Source organism: Sorex araneus, chromosome 2, assembly GCF_027595985.1.
Source record: "Sorex araneus isolate mSorAra2 chromosome 2, mSorAra2.pri, whole genome shotgun sequence".
NCBI classification, from domain to species: Eukaryota; Metazoa; Chordata; class Mammalia; order Eulipotyphla; family Soricidae; genus Sorex; species Sorex araneus.
This window is the reverse complement of record NC_073303.1, coordinates 164,141,566-164,161,303: the sequence shown is the minus strand read 5'-3', so window position 1 is coordinate 164,161,303 and position 19,738 is coordinate 164,141,566. Positions and strand designations below refer to the sequence as shown.

General features: G+C 36.7%; 1 non-coding gene across 1 annotated transcript; it reads right to left on the bottom strand.

Annotated features, from left to right (window-relative positions):
* Nucleotides 1-4,030: 4,030 nt before the first annotated feature.
* On the bottom strand, nt 4,031-4,161 carry LOC129403045 (small nucleolar RNA SNORA61). The gene has a single exon (XR_008629035.1). It is a non-coding gene; the product is annotated as a small nucleolar RNA SNORA61 (small nucleolar RNA).
* Nucleotides 4,162-19,738: the final 15,577 nt, after the last annotated feature.

The following is a 19,738-nucleotide window of genomic DNA, read 5'->3' as shown; positions in this document are numbered from 1 at the left end:
CACTGCTTTCCCAAGAGAGGGAATTGATTTTGTCTATAACAGTGTTTCTTGGGTAAAGAAATTGTCCTGCATAAAACTGTGAAGTTGGATTGATGTCTCTGCTTTTGTCAAAAGTTTTAGCCCTGCATTATTGTTTGTATATTTGTAAACAATTAGGAGTATGTTGCAGGGTGTTAAATGTTAATTAATGAATCTAGTTGCATTACAAATAAAATGCATATAAATAATTAAGGAAATAGGAAAAAATGTTGGCCTAAGGGTTTTTTTAAGTGATATTTGTATGAGAGTGAGATTAAATGCAAAAATAATTACACACAAACCTCTGAGTCTATTATGTTAAAATTGTTTTCATAAATATTAGGCTTAGAAATTCTGAAACTACTTCACAGCTATATTGTTTTTGAACAACTATGTAAATATATTGAAGCTATTAAAAGTAAGATAATGGTCCTATTAAGAAAAAAATGCTAGAGTAATCCCATGGGTTGGACTGGAGTTGATAATATCAATATTCATTTATTTTGTTTTATTTTATTCTCTGAAGCTATTACCTACTACCAATGCTAAAGAATAAATGGTAATTTAAATTATTTTTGTTATAAATTAGAATTCACAGATCATTTATTCCTATTTGCTTAATCTCTCTATTCCTCCTGTCCCTAATCTATGAACAACTCAAAAATCTGTTTTACATATTGCTAAGGACTGTCTGACAAAAGAAGGTATAGACCCAAATGTTTAATTAAGATTAAATACTTGTGTAGAGGAATGCCTCCTCTGATATATTTACAGTATCTCATTGTGAAAGAGCTCCACAGTTTGTAAAATTCAATTTCTGCTTATTAAAAAAAATTATGCTACTAGAAAATAGGCCTTTTGACCTTTGTTAAATATATACTTTAGTCTATGAGTGTGACATGATTTTTATGTATTTTTTACTGTTTAAATTGTATCATAAAAATTTTCAATTAGAAGTTTTAAAATACTTCAGTGATGTATTGATTTCACTATGTGAAATATGCACTTTTGCCTCAGAAGTTCCTCTGACATACTCCATTCCAATATTGAGCTAGATGTTGTTTCTCTTCTGCGACACTCTTAAGTGACTTCTATTTAATCACTTACCATACTTCATTACAAATTAAATTTTTAATTAAACTGATGGATGCTGTGTGTGTGATGCATATAGGGCATGCCCTCAAGGGGCTGTAAGTGTCATCATCAGTGGAGATCTATAATGATTGGTATCCTCATGGCCCCTAAGAGAATGTCAATACGTAGATATCAATGCAAATTAAACTTTCCTCTTACTACCCACCTCTAATGACTGGCTACTATAGTAATGTGAAGCGATTAGATGAAGTGATAGTATTACAATGTTTTTGTTTTGTTCTGTTCTGCTTTTTTTTCCTTCTAATATTAGACACCGGTTCTCACCCATTTCTTCCTCCCCAACCTTTTGAATCTGATAAACATCAAGTTGCCTCTATTATAAGACTTTTGGTTATTTAGTTTTCTATTATTGTTGTTGTTTGTTTGTTTTATTAAAGCAATGTGATTTACAAATCAGTCATTGTTGAGTTTGAGGTTCAGGTATATGATCTAACATTACCAACCCTACCACCTGTGTCAACTTCTTTCCATGAAGTTTCCCTGGATGAATGCCTCCATGACAGGCCACATTTTAATTTTGTTGCTGTAGTTTCAATCTCCTGCTTTTGTGTTGTTTATTTTGTCACTCAGACATAGAGGTATACCTTATATTTACACTGCCAAATTGTTTGAGGTCCCTGCACCATGCCTCTACTACCTCTGCCACTTCTTACTCTTCCCCGTGATCTCTTTCCTTCCTTATCATTCTCAGTTCTATAATTGAGGGACCAGAAAATTGAGGATCTCCTTGATACTTTACATACTCTTTTTTTGTTATTTAATTTTAGAATTCACAGAGAAGATAAGTCATATATTTATTTTTGTGAAATTACTTGACTTATTTTACATGTAAAATATCCTGAAATTTCATCAATGCTATTGCAAGGACAAGATTTCATTACTAATACAATATTTTCTTTTTATGTCTCTCTTGTTATGGGACCATATACAATGGTGTTCTGGAGCCTAGAGAGATGCCTCCAGAGTACCTTTTACTGCTGGAGGAGTCACTGAGTCCTGGTGATAAAGGTTTTGAACCTTGTACTTGCAAGGCATATTCTCTACCACCAAGTTGCAGGCCTGACCATAGATACATTTCAATCCAGTTGGTAATCAAAGAACTCTTAGTTATCCTAATCTTTGACACTGCAATAACTTCTTAGATATTTTTGAGTTAGTGTATTCAGTTAGTGCATTCAGTTTATTGATATGAAAAGCCTAACCTAGTACATGATTTGATCATATGCAAGTTTTCATTTTCTCTATTTTGGGGCTGGTTGGAGATGAGGCAGTGTTCGGACTTACTTTTGACTGTTTCAGCGGTCATTCCCACTAGTTCTTCTGCTACTGTATATGGTGTTCAGAACTGAATCAGGGTTGGAGTGTGCAAAACAAGCACATTAACCTCTGCACTATCATCTACCAGCTCTCTCTCTCTCTCTCTCTCTCTCTCTGTCTTTGTCTCTCTCTGTCTCTCTGTCTCTCTTGCTCTCTCTCGCTCTCTCTCTCTCTCTCTCTCTCTCTCTCTCTCTCTCTCTCTCTCTCTCTCTCTCTCTCTCCCTCCCTCCTCCCCCCCTCCACTATCCTAAATGGTTTTCAGGTTTTCAGGGGTAGCAGGGGTAGACAGACTCCAGTCTTTGCAATACAAAGCTCAGTTCTACCCAATTTAGATTCAATGTTCAGCCATTCAATAGCAATTCACAGCCATCAGGGCCACCCAAGCAATAGTGGGAGGTGAGGAACTGCAGTACCTGAGAATGAATTTGGAATCTCACACATGGTAGACATATATTTATTGTCCTATATTTTATCTCTTCAGCCTTAAATTTTGAAGAATACTATCATGTTTTTCTCTCACTTTTCTCCACCCATTCACTAATACTTGCTATTTTTTAATTTTATTTATTTATTTATTTTGATTTTGGGGTCATACCTGCCGATGCACAGGGGTTACTCCTGGCTCATACACTCAGGAATCACTCCTGGTGGTGCTCAGGGGACCATATGGGATGCTGGGATTGGAACCCGGGTCGGCCGCGTGCAAGGCAAATGCCCTACCTGCTGTGCTATCGCTCCGGCCCCATTTTTTTATTTTACTGTGAGTAATAACTCACTGTAGTTCTGTTTTGTATTTCTCTGATAACTAATGGTTTATAGCATCTTTTCATGTAAGAGTGAGTTTGAAACCCACTGTTAGTCACTATATCATTAATTAGCTCAATAATAAAAGTATTCAGTCTGCTCCTATTTGCATCAGAATTTATAACCATATGAATTCCCACATGTGATTCATTTATTCTTTTCTTCTATTAATATGCCTAATGATTATTTGTTTAATACATTTCTCTGAGAAAATCCTAAAATGTTAGAGTGATTTCCCTCTATGCCCTTTAAACTATTTGACAACTTGTTACATTAATATACAAAATAACAAATCCCACAAAAGTGCCTCAACTAATAGTAAATTCTAACAAAAACAAACAAAAAAGACAGTTGTGCTCTCAATAATTGTGAAATTTTAAGCTAATACTAATCAAGTCACACAATAGTTAGTTATGGAATTTGCTGACATTAATTCACCTAATTATTTTGAAAGATTTCTACATCTATTAATTTGATTTTTCCTGGTCACATTTCTTAATGCTCTTAGACATATTGTCCCAGGCATGTTATGCTTAATTCACACTGTCTCATTTGATAGCAATTTCCTTTCAGTCTCAGAGTTTTTAATAGTGTATCATGTATAAATAAAAGTCACAATTCATACTCTATTCTGTCTCATTACCTAATTATCTTAAAACAATGAAGAGAGACAATGTGTTGACATCTCCAATATATTGATTTAGTGTAAAGCATTTCAATGACAGTTTTATTTCAGCCTTGTTAGAAACTGTCCCATGAGTTATATGGCAGACTCTAAAGACTGTGAGGCCAAACTCAGTACTACTATTCCTTCTTTTACACCACCAAGATTAGTACCCAGATCTGATGTAAAGGAAATCAGAGAGTTGGATGGTCTTACTTTCTATTAACCCATCATTGCTAATATTTTATAGGCCATGGCTGGAGCAATAGCACAGTAGCAGGGCATTCGCCTTTCACGCAGCCGACCCATGTTCGATTCCTCCGCCCCTCTCGGAGAGCCCGGCAAGCTACTGAGAGTATCCCGCCTGCACAGCAGAGCCTGGCAAGCTGCTCGTGGCGTATTGGATATTCCAAGAACAGTAACAATAAGTCTCACAATGAGAGACGTTACTGGTGCCTGCTCAAGCAGATCGATGATGAGCAACGGGATGACAGTGACAGTGACAGATGGGAAAAATATTTTTCATTAGTCTTTAAAGAAGCTAATTTGATATAAAATGTATCCCATGGGACATCTGGATATTATTAAAAGACAAACTTGAATTCCATTAAAGGATTACCTTATAGTTGTTGAAATCCAAACTACTGGAAATACAATTTAGAGATTTTATACAATTTAGAGGTTCAGTGAAGCATTCTGTGTTTCTATAACAATGGAATGACTATATGCTGCCCTGTGTTCAGTCTGTGTGTTTTCTAAGTGTTTTATCCCTAAAGATTGGAAGTCAAAACCATCAGTGGAATTACTAGAATTCATTTTTACTTTAGCAAATATGCTACAATAGAAATTATAGCAATAATAGCATTTAAGATTGCATTCATATGTGGAATATAAAGTAGCAGAGAGGTACAAGCTTGCAATGATGCAACTTCTGGCAGAAATTTCTCTGGACTTAGTTACTAAAATACTAAAATACAGAAATTCAAAATCTCGCGGTCGCTATTGTAGCCACATGACCTCATATCTCTTCATTCTCAACAATGGAAAACAAATTATCAACTGCCTCTTTTCCAGCAGGTTCGACTTTGGGGGGGTGGGAACTCCAAACAATAATAGTGAGATTTTGTTAAAATATTGAATGCAATCGAAGCAAAGAGAAAATAAAGTGAAATTTATCAGATACACAGGCGGGGTGGGGGATTGGGTGGTGAGGGGTAGGGGGGAGGTTTACTGTGGTTCTTGGTGGTGGAACGGTGGGTGTTCAAGCATTGTATAAATGAAACTTAATCCTGAAAGCTTTGTAACTTTCCACATGGTGATTAAATTAAATAAATAAGTAAATAAATAAATAAGAAAAAAAGAAAACAGAAAAATAATAACTATAGAAATATTTGTAGAACACTTATCAGGGTGCTAGATATGCAATAGTTTAATACCTACATTAACAGGTAGATTGTTTTTTGATCCTTATGCTAGATGATAAAATGAAACACATAACTAAAGTCTTAATTTGGAAAATCATGTAACCAGAACCAAAATAAACATTTTAAGCATTTTTTCTCTGAGTTACTCAGCATGATCTCTGTTCCCAACTGAAATGAGAAATGAAGCAGTGGTGTTGATATTCTTGTAATAACATAGATTATCTTGTTTTTTAAATTATGCTATTGTTTTTCTCCCTAACATAAAGGTTTTATATATATATGTATATATATATATTACATTCTTCTATAGATTTCTTTTTTCTAGTAATTAAATTTTTGTGACTTGATTTTATTTTACTTTAAAATATCAGAATAAACATGTATTATCTGTCAGGTTCCAAAATCAATTATAAGTTACTTGACAAAGGAATCTTAAAGGACCCAAAATAGCAAGGATGTCATCCCGTTGTTCATCGATTTGCTCCAGCAGGCACCAGTAATGTCTCCATTGTGAGACTTATTACTGTTTTTGGCATATCAAATATGCCACGGGTAGCTTGCCAGGCTCTCCAAGAGGGACGAAGGAATTGAACCCGGGTCGGCTGTGTGCAAGGCAAATGCCCTACCCACTGTGCCATTGCTCCAGTCCACCAAGGATAAGATGTATGAATTTTAATAGTAATAGTCACTTTAATGCAAATTTTATAAAGTATTAAGTATAACCATACTTTATAAAAGTAATAGTAAAAGTATTAGTACATTGTATTTTGTAAGCTAATGAAAGATGTTCATTTATGAGCATTTTTAACAACCACAACAGTTTTAGATGCAATCAAAGGATCCAGGGAGATAGTATAAGAGATGGGGCACTTCCTTTGCATGTGACTAAGCCATGTTTAAGCTGTGGCATTACATACAGTCCCTTGGACACTGTTAGTAATGATCCCTGAGCACAGATCCTCCAAGAGTAAGCCCTCACCACCACTGCTTATCGATCCAAAACCAAGAGAAAGATTTAAAAAATAAACAGCCCTAAGTAATAATTTCAATAATTTCATGAGTTTCTTCTATAGGATTGTTTTTAAATAAGTTACACTGTTGTTAGAGCTACATATGGTTATCATACTCATCTGTAAATTTCAAATTTCAGTGATTAATTTGACATTGAAATATTTTATATATGCCAATATTTTATTACAATAGTAAAAATGGAAGTATTATGAAGGTGTTCTTTATAGAAACAATATAACTTTTATATAAGATATTACTCAGATAATTTCCATGGTATTATGGGGAAATAATTTTGCAGTATAAGGGGACATTCAAAATCAGTCATTCAGTCAATATAATCTAGTTTAATTTCGCTGTATATTTCAATTTGAATAATCTGGAGTGGAAACTGAGTAGAGTAATTTTAATGAATGTAAAATGATTCAAATATGTTGAAAAGAACATGTTACAAGAACCTTATATGTTAAAAAGAATGTCACAAGAACCTCATAAAAATACTAATACATAGCTAATATAAATCATAGTAATAGTGAAAATGTCATATGTAGGATGATAAAATACAGAAACTAAACGATTCTTACTTAGAGTTGTTCAGTAATTGTGTGTTGTACCAAATTTAATATAGCTGCTTTCAGTAAGGTCACTACTTCAAGTGGTGGGTGCAAAGAGAAAACTTGTTCATATTTCCCCATGTTTTTAGATAAGTCAAGAAGCATAAATTACACAAGAAATATATTTTTAAAAAGCAAATGTTAAGGATACATACTGCAGAATTACTTGATGTAGATTACAGAGTAAAGGTAACAACTGGGACCCTTATTCCATGGGTAGAAAAATTTGTTCTGGTATCTTGGAAAGGACCTGTCAGAAAATGTGGGGGTTGACTATCATTCAATTAAGAAATGTTTCAGATAACTCATAGATTTTTTTCAGAAAGGTACTTTCAAAACTATTTTCTTAAAATATACTTCTTTTACTACAAAGTTTTTAAAAGTAAAGCTGATATTCACTAAAGATTATTGCCACACATGAATCAAAATGTTTTAAAGTCATCCTCACACTGAAACAAAATTCTGCTTAACAGAGGTTTTGGTTATTTACACAAATGAAGAATTGATTTTGAAATTGAAATCTGATGGCAAAATAGTCTGTTATTTAGTTAAGTATAGTTATTAAGCTGTCTGTTAAATAAAAGCAAGATGAAATAATTATAAGATATCATAGGATTAAATATGCCTTCAAAGAGAATGTGCATGTAAGAAAGAAATGAAGATCAAACCATTTAGTTCTTTATGGGAAATTGTTTTTCTTTCAGTGACGTATAATTGTGATCTGGTAAAATTATGTTTCAGCTTTAATGTTCTCTGTCACAAAATGATATAATGGAGTCAAGAAAACAATGACATGATAAAAATAATATTGTACTGAAATTATTAAAAACCTGTTGAAACAGATTAAATATTTATATTATACTTAGATAACTAAAGTTGTTACCAAATTCTGAAATTTATTTTGATTTTCAGCAATTGGTTGTGATTAGCTAAGTAGAAAGTCAGGCCAAACACTGTGATGATTCTAGTTATTTATGAATTTAGTGTGAATGATTTTTAGCATTCAAAGCAATTTTCTTTTTATGGGACCATTTTGCATATCTGGAGAACAATCAATTTCTAAAAAAATAAAAGACAATTTGAAGATCACATGTGGGCATATAAATTGTTCTCACTTTAATTTTGTGCTTTTGTTATGATTTCCTATGATATTTTAATTAAGGAATTTACAAACATAACACATACAACACAAAATAGTTTAAATTGTAATATTCACCAGAAATTCAGCATCTGTCCACTGTACTCTCTCCACCCTCTGTATCATCTCAAGCATCCTATCCAGTGTACCATCTCTCTGGCCACATGAGTTCTTAAGTCTGTTTTTTTTTTCCCTACTGCAGTTTAAAGAAGGATATAGTTTTGATTGAATAAATAAATATATTCTAGATTCTATTTTTGATTTTACTTCTATTATATAAAAATACAGAAAATATTAATCACATAAATAATTGTTAATAAATATATTTTTCTATATTTAACTCCCTATGGACTGGAACGATAGCACAGAGGGTAGGACATTTGCCCTGCATGCGGCCAACTGGGTTGGATTGCTTTGTCCCTCTCGGAGAGCCCGGCAAGCTACCTAGAGTATCCTGCCTGCTCGGCAGAGCCTGGCAAGCTACCCATGGTGTATTCAATATGCAAAAAACAGTAACAACAATGGGCCTCATTCCCCTGACACTAAAAGAGCCCCCTATATGGCATCGTTAAGAAGGATGAGCAAGGAAAGGCTGATTAAATCTCAGGGACAAACTAGTCTTCCAAAAGGAAGGACTAAATTAATTGTCTGTACTTTTAGCACTCGTACCCTGGCATCGAAAGCATCCATCGAGGACCTGGTGGTGTAAGCGCAGAAGATCAAGCATGACATCATTGGTCTGATCTAGACCAGAAGGCATCAATCATATCACGCCATTTTTGACACTGGAGAAGAACTGTTCTTCAGAACATGTGACAATAGAGGCATCAGTAGTGTCGGTGTCCTTGTCAACATGAACTTGGCCATGAACAATGATTCATTCGAATGCCTATAAACCTGAATTGGACAATTATGTTTGAATAGATGTGGCTCACTGCCGGCAGTTTCTATCTTTGTCATCTATGCACCAACATCCAACTATGATGAAGATATTGAGAAATTCTACATGGAGCTGGAGAAATTCTATAAAGAAGAACACACCTTCTATAAGATCATTGTTAGTGATTTCAATGCCAAAATAGGACTGAGAAGGTCACCTAAAGAACTCCACATCAGGACCCATTACCTAGAATGGAATGAACAGGTTGAGAAACTGTCTGAATTCATCATGTCAACCAACACCATGCATGGTAACTCACAGTTCCAGAAGGTAGAATCTAAATGTTGGACATGGGAGTCTGCTGGTGGACAGTTCCACAATGAAATTGACCATATCATATGCAATCGGTTTTGCTGACCAATGTCACTGTTGTCCCAAAATTCCAAACAGGATTGGACTACCATCTTCTTTATGCAAAAAGAGCAGGCAAACATATTAGCAAAAGAAGAAACATATAGACCAATTTCACTGATGAACACAGACACAAGGAGCCTCAAATATGTCAGTGAATCAATTTCCACAATACTTTAGGAATATCATTAATATGATGTGGATTTTTTTCTTTTTGAGTCACGCCTGACAAAACAAAGGGGTTACTCCAGGCTCTGCACTCAGGAATTACTACTGGTGGTGCTCAGAGGACAATATGGGATGCTGGAATCAAACCCGGGTAAGCTGCATGCAAGTAAACACCTTACCCGTTGTGCTATTGCTCCAGCCCCAATGTGAATTTATTTTTATTGAATCCTTTAGAGCGTTTATAATTAAGCCTTTGTCAACAAGTTAACTACTCTCAAATCTTCACCATTAAATTTTCATTTGACAGTGTCATATGAATTTACGTGAATTTCATATGAAAAAAATACATAGATGATAGATGATGATGAATATATCATAAATGAGAAGTAGAAAGATAATTCTATAGGACTCTTCACAGATCAAACTTGCTAATATTATTGTTAAAGATCACATGTAGGTCTGGCAAGACACTTCAAAGATTGGAACACATGCCTTCTGGTTGCCTATGTGAGACCTAAGATCAGTACCACATCTAACACCTGGGGTCTCCCAGAATTGCTGCATCCAATGATGCATGGCATTGCATTACTAGCCTAAGTATTGATTCAAATGTCAGTTGCAATTGATCTAGTGGGCTGCAAGTAGACCCCTGAGTTCCTTGAGTATTTTTTGAACATCCACCACCCCCCTCACCCCGACACCCACACAAAAGTTTTTCAAATACTGTTTTAAAAAAATCAAACTAAGCTTTGAACTTTTAACTCTCCTTAATTTGTTACATTTACATGCTATTTTTTCCACAGGGGAAAAAATTACTTTGAAAACTTTATTTTTTTATTTAGTTTATTTTTAATTAGTGAGTCAACGTGAGGGTACAGTTACAGATTTATACATTTTTGTGCTCGTGTTTCTCCCTTACAAAGTTCAAGAACCCATCCCTTCACCAGTGCCCATTCTCCACCACCAGTAAACCCAACATCCCTCCCCCCGTCCCCAGTCCTGTCTACCCCACCCCACACTGCCACTATGGCAGGGTATTCCTTTTTGTTCTCTCTCTCTGATTAGGTGTTGTGGTTTGCAATAAAGGTGTTGAGTGGCCATTGTGTTCAGTCTCTAGTCTGTATTCGGCCCGCATCACCCTTCCCCCACATGACCTCCAACCACATTTTACTTGGTGTTCCCTTCTCTGAGTTGCCCAGAATGAGAGACCAGCCTCCAAGCCATGGAGACAACCTCCTGGTACTTATTTCTACTATACTTGGGTGTTATTCTTATAGTCTATTATTCTATAGTCCACAGATGAGTGCAATCTTCCTATATCTGTCTCTCTCTTTCTGACTCATTTCACTTAGCATAATACTTTCCATGCTGATCCACTTATATGCAAACGTCATGACCTCATTCTTTCTAATAGCTGCATAGTATTCCATTGTATAGATGTACCAGAGTTTCTTCAACCAGTCATCTGTTCTAGGGCACTTGGGTTTTTTCCAGATTCTGGCTATTGTAAACAGTGCTGCGATGAACATATAAGTGCAGATGTCATTTCGACTATACTTTTTGGCTTTTCTGGGATATATTCCCAGCAGTGGTATTGCTGGGTCAAATGGGAGCTCAACCTCTAGTTTTTTGAGAATCGTCCATACTGTTTTCCAAAAGGGCTGAACTAGCCGGCATTCCCACCAGCAGTGTAGAAGGGTCCCTTTCTCCCCACATCCTCTCCAACAGTGGTTGCTTTTGTTCTTTTGGATGTGTGCTAGCCTCTGTGGTGTGAGGTGGTATCTCATGGTTGTTTTGATCTGCATCTCTCTGATGATTAGTGATATAGAGCACTTTTTCATGTGCCTTTTGGCCATTTGTATCTCTTCCTTGGTAAAGTTTCTGTTCATTTCTTTGCCCCATTTTTTGATGGGTTGAAAACTTTATTGAGTAGAGAGTTATTATCAAAAACTTTAACTACTTCAGGACTTGAAACCATTAAATATATTTTTAATAGATTTTATTCCTTTGCTAAATACATGCAAAGCTATATTTTACACTATATATGACCTTTTCAAAGTATATTCTCCTTCGTTGATATTAATAAAAATCAATTTAAACGTAGTGAAATCTGAGGTTTTAAGACTTCCAAGTTTAATTGAATTGAAACGAATATTCTTTTTTTCCTAAATCACTTCCTCCTGGTATTAGTAACTAAGATATTAGTGTTTCAGATACAGAAACTTGCTAATATTTTTTAAACGGTGGGAAGATCCTGACATGCTCAGGGATTTTCTCCGGCCTCTGATTTATTTGTTTTAAATGTGTTTCTCAATTGTAAAACTGTGAAATATGGGCTAAAGTGATAGTGCAACATGTAAGGTGTGTTAGCCTTGCATATGACTGGCCTGGGTTTGACCCCTGGTACCCTGACTTAGTCCCTGAAGCATCACCAGGAGTGATTCCTTAGGTCAGAGAACAGAGTAAACACTGAGCACCATCTGGTATGGCCCCAAAGAGAAGAAAAATAAATAAAATAGAATATGCATGATCTTAAAAAGTGCAAAGTAAAGAGGTTTTGTGTTTTATTTTGTTTTGCTTTTCTTTGGAGTCATACCCAGCAGTTCATAGGGCTTACTTCTCACTCTGTGCTCAGAGATCAAACACTGGGGTGCTCAGAATATGTGTGTTAGGGAATATAACCAGGGTCAACTGTTTGCAAGGCTTGCACCGTATCCACGGTGCCATCTCTCAAATGACAAAAAAGTTTTCATTTGAAACATTTTAGTAAGTTTCTCCAATAAAATATAAAGTACTACTTTAAAACATACTTATTTAAACCAGTAGATATTACCATACTTTAAAGCCATTAGATTTTCATTTTCTTGTAGTAAAATATTCAAAGTCACTCATCAAATAGATTTCACCATAAATTTTAAAAAGCTAATTTCCTAGAAGTTAAGATTGCAATTAATAGATCATATGTCTCACTAATAATGAACTTACAATGTAATGTGTGAAGTGGACACTGGAAAGTAATTTAAACAATTGAAGTGATTTAAAAGCCATTTTCCATTATTAGTTTGCAAGATAGAAATAATTTATTTTATATTTGGGTTATTTCTTCTTTAATTTTTATCTTAACTGGTCACTCTCTTAGAGAGCTATGTTCATTTGATTTGATCAATGTCTTTTATAGATACTTTAACTGAAAATAGAATTCACGACTAATAATAGCTTTATTGTAATTAATATACCCAATGTCATGTTATAGTATGATTTATATAATTACATTAGAAGGATATAAATACATTTATTCCTTTAAATTAATTTTAGTAATTTAAAGGAATTAAAATTAAAATTAAACTAAATTTAGATAGTTAATTTAATGCATTTTTCTGTTTTGGTTTTGTGTGTGTGTGCCACACAAGTTATGCTTGGGGCTTATTCTTGGCTCTCAGGTCAAGGATCACTTCTGGAAATGCTCATGGAACCACATGGGAAATTCTGGGGATTGAAAACAGGTTAACAGTGTGCAGGGCAAATACCCTACCCTCTGTACTATCATTCTAGTCCTTCAAGAAAGTTCATCTTAAATGTTTGCATTTAGATGGTAGGAGCAGCTGTGAGATCTTGAGTATAATCTTGAGTATCTTGAGGCTCCCTGAACACTTCCAGAATATAATTCTGCACTCCCCTGCCACAAAAATCAAGGGGAAGCATATGTGAGTTTTCTTATATATAGACAATTAAGGCTTTGTCAATAAATAGAACTATAAGAGTATAATACAAATTTAATTAGCACATCTTTCTAAAAAGCAATTCCATGATATAATAAAAGGCATGTAGTGATTTCCTTCAAATATATTCATCTACAACATTTATGAAAATAATGTAAGTCCAAATATAAATTAAAATTTTGAAATATTACTATTACTTAAAAATATACTTCTGATCTCAACACTTCAGAAAATTAAATATCTCAGCAAATACAAGTTTACTTGACTGAGAGACAAAGTATTACACTGTATTTGAATAGAGAAACTTACTAAAATATTTCTAATGAAAACCTTTTTGGCATTTGAGAGATAGTACAGTGGGTAAGGTGCAAGTCTTGCATGCAGCTGACCCTGGCCTAATCCCCCTTTCACAAATTCTCTTTTACGTTATTTGTGACTCTAGGAACTCCATGAACTTAAAAATAATTAAAGCCTTTGAAAAAAACTGCATTCAGCAATATTTTGGCATGCATTTGATTGTCACCTTTTGCTAATAAGAAGAGTCAATGGTAGGTATTGTGACCATAAATTTATATAACTCTATTTGCTTGGATATCTATTTTGCTCACTCCACTGTTTTCCTGCACTAACATAAGCCTCAGAGACCTGGGCCCTACAAAAACAGGATAAGAACACTATTAGGGTATCCCAAAGAGGAATCAAAAAAACTATGCTTGGAGTATCATGTTTCACTCAAGTGAGAAAAGGAATCTGGAGTTCCGATCTCAGTTGACAATCAAGAATCAGGGATGCTGTCTCGTTAACCAAGGCGTCAAAAATCAGGTGGGCCAGACAAGTAATGCAATTTAGAGATGACCCCTGGACTAGAGCTGTTACTATTCCGGGGACGGATGGAGATGTTACTGGCACCCGCTCGGGCAAATTGGAGATCAATGGGATGACAAGTAATACAAGTGATACAAGTGATCAATTTTGCTCGAATGATCTTCTTGTTCTGGGGTTTATGGCAAAGGGAAAGTTGATCTTCATGTTCTGGGATTTAGAGTGAAGGGAAAGTTTTTCTTTGGGACATTTCACCCTTCTGGTAGAAAGAAAACTGTAGGATCTCTCAAAAAGATACAATACTTCTTTAAAAGACCTACTTGAGGTTACTTAAGTTCACTTCTGCTTACACCCATTATTCTCCATCCCATCTTGCCACACATGGGAGGAGTCTTCAATCTGGATCTCAGAGAAAGAAGTGTTTTAAAAAATTAATGTCAAGACTACATCAGAATTTTTACTGCAGTTGATTAATTCTCCCTTAAAACGTGGAATTATTATCAAGATTATTAACAAATCAAAGTTTCAGAGTAAAAACCTTGGTAAAAATATTTCTAAAATATCAGTTAAAATATAAGATAGCATTTTTTGTGTATATAGTGTTAGAATGTTTGTGACTACTTTGTCCATTGTGGTTCCATTTCTGAGAGTCTAGTGATAAAATGCTGTTGTAATAACAAATCAGTTTCATTATTATCAACTCAGATTCAAGATTTATATGTTGATGTGCCAAAATATATTTTCTTGATGGATAATTTTAATTTAGGGGAAAAATGTAAGTGGAAACAGCATGGAAATGAATGCCTATGTATTGAGTAAATAGTTCTCAAACCAAACCATTGTCAAGCAGTGACTTGCCTGTATTCCAGTGGCTACACAACAATTGAAAATACAGTTTCTCCAGAGTTGAATGTCCTATCACAGGCTCTCAAATATATAATCACCTAATCTTTGATAAAGGAGAAAAAAATGTGAAGTGGAACAAGGAAAGCCTCTTTAACAAGTGGTACTGGGAAAAATGGGAAGCTACCTGCCAAAAAATGAACTCTGACCTCTGTCTAATGCCAGGCATAAAAGTCAGATCAAAGTGGATTAAAGACCTCAATATCAGATCTGAATCCATAAGGTTCATGGAGGAAAATGTAGACAGAACCCTCCATGATATTGAAGCTGAAAGCATCTTTAAGGATGAAACAGCACTGACCAAGCAAGTGGAAACAAACATAAACAAATGGGACTACATTAAACTAAGAAGCTTCTACACCTCAAAAGAAACAGTGACCAAAATACAGAGAGCCTACAGAATCAAATATTTTCCCAATATTACCCAAAGAAAGAATATTTACCCAATACTCATCTGATACAAAGTTAATATCCAGGATATTTAAAAAACACTAGTAGAACTGAACAAGAAAAAAACCTCCAACCCCATCAAAAAATGGGGAGAAGAAATGAACAGAAGCTTCTTCAAAAACGAAAGACAAATTGCAAAAAGGCACATGAAAAAATACTCTACATTGCTAATTCTCAGGGAGATGCAAATCAAAACAACGAGATTATCATCTCCCACAGTAAAGTGTGGAGAGCCTCCACGGGGCCATGCTTCGTAAACAACACCTGTTTCTTGTTAATTGCACCGTGCTTTGTAAACAACTCCTAATAAGGAAACAGGATGTCTTGCCACGCCCATAAGTTGTAACTAACCTATCAGATGCAGACACGTGGGCGTAAGCAGGCAGCGAGAGGTATATAAGGGGGGAAGTCACCTAGCTAGTCGGTTCTCCCTCATGCGTCCCCGTTCCTGATTTCTTCTCTAACGCATGAGAAAGTTCCTGAATAAATCGCAGCCAAAAGGATCTCCGAGTTGCGTGTTTCTTCGCTGGACGAAGCGGCGCGCGACAGCAGGTGGCCCGTACGGGGAACCCGACCTCCAGTACCCCCCCGGTGGATTCAGAACTTGCTTCGATTTATTCAGGACTAAGGTTCACGAGAAATCGTGACGATGAGGTTCCCGTGGTAAGTCAGGACTAAGGTTCACGAGAAGTCATGACGATGAGGTTCCTGTGGTAAGTCAGGACTAAGGTTCACGAGAAGTCGTGACGATCAAGTTCCTGTGGTGAGTCAGGACAATAATATCCATGGATGTGTATGTTTTGTTTGTTGGTTGGATGTTTGTTTGTCTTTCCCTTTGTTTTTTCGTTTTTGCTTTCTGTGGCTGTATTGAGGAGCTGCGCCTCCCTTTCACGTTTAGTAAGTTAGTTAGAAGTTGGTTGGAGGATCAGAAGTGCGGTGAGGCCGTATAATTGGGACAAGTAGTGTTAGAAGAGACAAAGAAGGACAGAGGCAGCCGTCATGGCATTATAGCCTCTGAGCCAGAGGACGTGGAAAGCGAGGCCTCTAGGGGAACCCCGCTGATGGAGGGACGCACCCCCAAAAAGAAAGGAAGGCCCCGAGAACCATCCATGACCCGTCCGTCTCTTTATCCCTCGCTACGTCAATTTCAGCAGGGACGGGCTAACGGGGATTATTCTGACCCCCCTATTGAGGAGGAAGCTGCGACACATGATAGTGACCTATTGGTATTCAGGACTGCTTGCAATACTTTGGAAAACTTCCAGATACTCTTATTACCCCCTATAATTCCACTCAAATAGTTTCTTTGTGTAACTTACATAATGATTGGGCGATTCTCCGATTTTCTTTTTCCAATGTTATTGATAATCATTATCCCAAACATCCACTAATGACCTTCTTTAAAACCCATCCGGTAATTTTCCCCAAAGTCACCTCTTATGTACCCCTTCGGGATGTTCCAAACATCTATACTGATGGTTCAAGTACAGGCTGGGGGGCTTATATGATAGAGGGTCAAGATCCTCTTCGTATGCAATTTCCAACTACGTCCCCTCAAGTTGTGGAACTCCGCATTGACAGTGTTTGAGCATTGCCCCTTTGCTTTCAATTTGATCTCTGATTCACGATACGTTGTAAATGCTCTTTGCTCACTCGAGGTAGCAGGACCCATAAAGGCCTCCAGCTTGATAGCCTCCTTGTTATCTGCTTTACAGCAAATTCTTTGGACCCGTGAAAAACCATTTTTTGTCATACATATCTGCTCTCACACAGGCCTTCCGGGTCCCTTACTCTAAATTTTTTGATCATTGATGATAAGGGCGCCTCCTCTGCAGACAGGCATTCTTCAAAGATCCCTGTGTGCCAAGGATATGTTAAATGGAAGGATATCCTTTCTGGTGAATGGCACGGCCCGGACCCCGTGTTAACCTGGGCCAGGGGTTCTGTTTGTGTTTTTCCACAGGACAGGGCAGAACCAGTGTGGATTCCTGAACGTCTGACACGGAAGACCGCGCCTCCAGTAGATCAAGAGGTGGAAACTGGTGCTCCTGTTCAGCCTGGTTCCTGTGATATGAGCTGAAAAAGCAGCTTTTTGGGCCATTGCTACACCATGGCCTGCTTTAATCCCTTCCTTACCCACCTTAATAATAAGACCAGAGTAGAAGTCCCCTCTATTTTATCAAAGAGTGGGTGGAGGTGGGAGTAGTACTATCCTTATTGCTTCTCGCTGCTTTGGTTTTTTGCCTGGTGTCTATACAAAATGCAGCAAGAACAACTATTTACAAAGGCGTGATATTTACAGGCATTCATGGCCCTGGAGGTAAAGCAATTCCCGCAGCTTTGGCTTGCAACTTGGAAACAATAATCTCGCTTAGAACAATCAGTCTAGCTGGATGTAGCAAAGGTATTATGCAGCTGAGAGCCCTTAACTGCAGGGGACCTCCTGTAGTTGAGGAGTTTGAAAGGGTGCACTATACCCCACCTGACCCTTGGACCAACCTAAGACAGGGACCTACAAGCGAGAGGGCTCCCGATGACTGGTAAGGCCAAGGGGGCCGAGGTCGCTACACAGACTTGTTGTTCTAAAACAAAAAGGGGGAACTGTGGAGAGCATCCACGGGGCCATGCTTCGTAAACAACACCTGTTTCTTGTTAATTGCACCGTGCTTTGTAAACAACTCCTAATAAGGAAACAGGATGTCTTGCCACGCCCATAAGTTGTAACTAACCTATCAGATGCAGACACGTGGGCGTAAGCAGGCAGCAAGAGGTATGTAAGGGGGGAAGTCACCTAGCTAGTCGGTTCTCCCTCATGCGTCCCCTTTTCCTCCTTACTCCACGTCCCCGTTTCTGATTTCTTCTCTAACGCATGAGAAAGTTCCTAAATAAATCGCAGCCAAAAGGATCTCCGAGTTGCATGTTTCTTCGCTGGACGAAGCGGCGCGCGACAGTAAAGAGACTGGCACACATAAAAAGAACAAAAACAACTAGCGCTGGCATGGTGCAAATCAAAACAACAATGAGATATCATCTAAAACACCAAGGAAGACTGGCACACATTGAAAAGAACAAGAACAACCAGTGCTGGCTCAGATGTGGGGAGAAAGGGACTCTCCTTTATTGTTGCTGGGAATGCCTACTGGTCCAACTTCTTGGAAAAACAATATGGGCATTCCTCAAAAAACTAGGAATTGAGCTCTCATTTGACCGAGCAATATTGCTTGGGAAAATATCCCAAGAGTGCAAAAAAGCACAATACAAATGATATCTGAACCTTTATGTTCATTGCAGCACTGTTCACAGTAGCCAGAATCTGGAAACAACCCGAGCACCTGAGAACATATGTTTTGTTAAAGAAACTTTCATACATCTACAAAATGCAATAGTATGCCGCTGTTAGGAAAGATTAAGTCATGAAATTTGCTTATAAGTGGATGGTCATGGAGAGTATCATGCTAAGAGAAATGAGTCAGAAAGAGAGTGACAGACATAGAATGACTACACTCATTTGTAGAATATAAAATAGCAGAATATGAGACTGATACTCAAGGACAGTGGACACAAGGGTCAGGAAGATTGCTCCATGGTTGGAGTCCTATCTCATGAGCTGAGGGAGAAAGCAGCTGGAATAGAGAAGGGATCACTAAGTAAATGATTAGAGGGATATTTCAGGGTGGGAGATGTGTGTTGAAAATAGATAAAGGACCAAACGTGATAGCCTCTCAGTATCTGTATTGCAAACCATAATGCCCAAAAGTAGTGAGAGAATATGAGTGAAATTGTCTGCCATAGAGGCAGTGGGAGGGTTGTAATGCAGGGGGGGAAGGGAGGGGATACTGGGAATTGGTGGTGGAAAATGATTATTATAAATTGTGGTCGAATATCATTATATAAATGAAACTCATGAAAGCTTTGTAATTGTATCTCATGGAGATTCAATAAAGAAACTTAAAAGAAAAATTGAAAAAAATTGAAAAATTGAAAATATAATTTCTCTATGATATGATAATTATCCTTTTAACTTTACTATTTATCTTGATTTCAAAGGTTGACTACTTTTATAAAATTATTGACAAGAAAAATATCTAATTATTCCTTCATTAAAACAAAAGCAACGGACATATAAAAAGAGGGATTGAGTATAGCACTGTAGCACTGTCATCACTTTAATCACTGATTTACTCAAGCGGGTGCCAGTAGCATCTCCATTTGTCCCAGCCCTGAGGTTTTAGCATCATAAACT